The sequence below is a fragment of the Aotus nancymaae genome, unplaced genomic scaffold, assembly GCF_030222135.1.
Source record: "Aotus nancymaae isolate 86718 unplaced genomic scaffold, 86718_ANA_hifiasm-v0.15.2.pri h1tg000007l, whole genome shotgun sequence".
Lineage (NCBI taxonomy): Eukaryota > Metazoa > Chordata > Mammalia > Primates > Aotidae > Aotus > Aotus nancymaae.
In genome coordinates, this window is record NW_026988418.1 from 55,351,963 (window position 1) to 55,354,983 (window position 3,021).

Sequence of the window (3,021 nt, forward strand, 5' to 3'; positions counted from 1 at the left end):
TTCTTCACCCCAGGCTGAGCCAGGAGCTACTAGAGGTGAAGGAGCAGGAAGTCCCAGAAGACTCCCTGGATGAAATTTACTTGACTCCTTCAGTTCAGCATGACCTGTCTGACTGCCACCAGCCTTATAGCGGCACCTTGTCCTCACTGGAGGATCAGCTCACATGCTCTGCTCTGGATGTAGCCTGTGAGTACTCCAGCCTGAAGGTCACAAAACTCCACGGTCCTCCCAGGCAGCCTCTGTATGTTTTGTTTCTGCAACTTGTGTCACTGAGACAGACCATTAGTACAGGCAGGCCCTGTAAACTGAGCCTGTTTTGAATCTGACTCTTGGCTCCATTTTTAATCACAGACATCCAGTGGAAGGAACTTCCTCTTTTCCTGTCCCAAGTGACTCCTCTGTCACCTGGCTTCTTCTCACAAGAACAGGCTGTGGGCATGGAAACAGGAAAGAGGTCAGGACTTATAGCGAGTTTTTGGCCACAGTAGCCCATCTGGATATATTTGCATAACAAACCTTCTTCTGTAAGACAGGGCATCTCTCTTTTCTGAAATTATGTTGCTGACTGCATGCCTTGAACAGTGCCCTTATCTCTTCTCTGGCCATCCACACGTCCAGGCAGTTTTGCACCATTATTTCAGAGGCCATTTTATAATTCCTGTGTCTGATAAGGATTCTCTACTCTAGGGATCCCCAGCTCAGGGGCCATGGACTGTTGTGGGTCCATGACCTGTTAGGAACTGGGCCACATAGCAGGAGTTCAGCGGTGGGAGAGCATGACTGCCTGAATTCCGCCTCCTGCCAGATCAGCAGTGGCATTTGATTCTCACAGGACTTGAACCCTATTGGGAATTGCACATGTGAGCGATCTAGGTTCTGCACTCCTCATGAGAATCTAATGCCTGATGATCTGTCACTGTCTCCCAGTGACTGTCACCCCCACATGGGACCATCTAGTTTCAGGAAAACAAGCTTAGGGCTTCCACTGATTCTACATTTTGGTGAGTTGTATAATTATTTCATTATATATTACAATGTAATAATAGTAGAAATAAATTGCACAATAAATGTAATGTGCATGAATCGTCCGGAAACCATCCCCCCTACCCTGGACCCAGAAAATTTGTCTTCCATGAAACCGCATGCTGGTGCCAAAAAGGTTGGGGACTGAGGCTCTACCTGCCTGGAGGTGTCTTCCCTCCACTGACACAGTCCAGCGTCCCTTCCTTTACGCAGGGCCAGGCTTGCATCCTCTGCAGAGCTCCAGTGGCTTTTTCCATGTGTGGGTTTGTCATTTCAATCGTGATTTGGTCTCGGTGCTATATTCTCATGAAAACCATTGAGACTGAGTGTCCCTCATGAGGTACTGGCCTAACTGATGAGCAAAGCAGTGTGGTTTCTATCCTCAAGATGTCCCGAAAACCCTTCCTCTGAGCAAGCGTCCCTTGGTGTAGCAGCTTCGCAGGATACGCAGAGAAAAATTCTGATTTTCATTTCTTCTTGCTCATTGCATTTTTTTTAACTTCCATTCTGGGAGTTTCATGTGGATTGTTGGGAGTTTCAACCATCAACCTATTTTCCAGTAAGAGCAAGTAACTCTGTGATGTACCCCAGTATATCTGATTATGTTGTAATAAAATTAGCAACAGTGCCAGGCGTGGTGGCTCATGCCTGTAGTTCCAGCACTTTGGGAGGCTGAGGCAAGTAGATTGCTTGAGCTGAGGAGTTTGAGAACAGCATGGGCAACATTATAAAAACATGTCCCTACAAAAAATTAGCAAGGCATGGTGACACACACCTGTAGTCCCAGCTACATGGGAGGCTGAGGTGGAAGAATCACCTGAGCCTGGGAAATTGAGGCTGCAGGCGTCATCATTGTACCACTGCACTCCAGCCTGAGCAACAAGGTGAGACCCTGTGCCTCACACACACACACACACACACACACACACACACAAAGAAAGAACACACACACACACACACACACACACACACACACAAAGAAAGAAACTAGCAACTAAAATGTTGGCCTCTATTCTGTTTTGGTCAGTGAGTGCCTTTCCTGCTGGGACCATCCCCTTTCCCGTTTTGCATTTCTCCCTGAGTTTGAAAAAGCAAATACTTTTCTGTGATCACAGTGATTCATGAAACAAATAAAATACACATTGACCTTGCATCTGTTGTATGCCCTGGCCCTTGCCAAACAAGCTCTGTCCTGCTATAAACTATTCAGAGCTGAAGGAATGCTCCCAAGGGGGCAGTGGCATCTCCATGTTAGAGCTGAGGACGCTGAGGCTCAGAAAGTTTCCTTCACTTGCCCAGGATGGCCCTACTAGTCGTGGTGGGAACATGGTCCCCTTGTCTGCCTGACTTCATGGCCCAGTTTCTGTCATTTCTCTGTGGAGGGACCTGTCAGGGACTGAGCCACGATGGGTGCTCACCCTTTTTCCTTTGTAGAAATTATTTTTGAATAAAGTCAAGCTGAAACAGAATAAGTTGCTGGTCTAGGATAAAGAAGTCCTGTAGTCCCTGGCACAGATTTCTCAAGAAGGATTACCTCTGTGCACTCTGTCCGTCAGCAGAATCAGTGGCTCCCCCAGTCCCTCCAGGGGGACCTACAGCTCCAGCAGGCTCTCCCTTGGAAAAGCACTCAGGGAATAAATGGTCCTAGTCTCTCCCCACCGCCCTATCCCCAGGGTTTCAACTCTCAACTTGGCCATGTTTAGGTCCCTGTAAAGCTGTGGAGCTGCATCTCATGAACACCCCAGCCAGGATGGGTCTCCTACAAGAAGGAAGGGAAATGCTCTGATGTGTGTCTCAGAAATGAGATGCCTGTGACGTGGCCGGCCCTGCCATCAGGACCATGGGCCAGGAGAGGGCACATTCATCCATGCAGATGGGCCAAGATGAATGAACTTGCCCTTCAGATTACACAAGGGTGCTTCCTGTGTGTAGCTTCTCAACAATAATGTGTGAATAGTGTGCACACTGCACAGCCCTGACCCAGCAGCGATGTCAGCG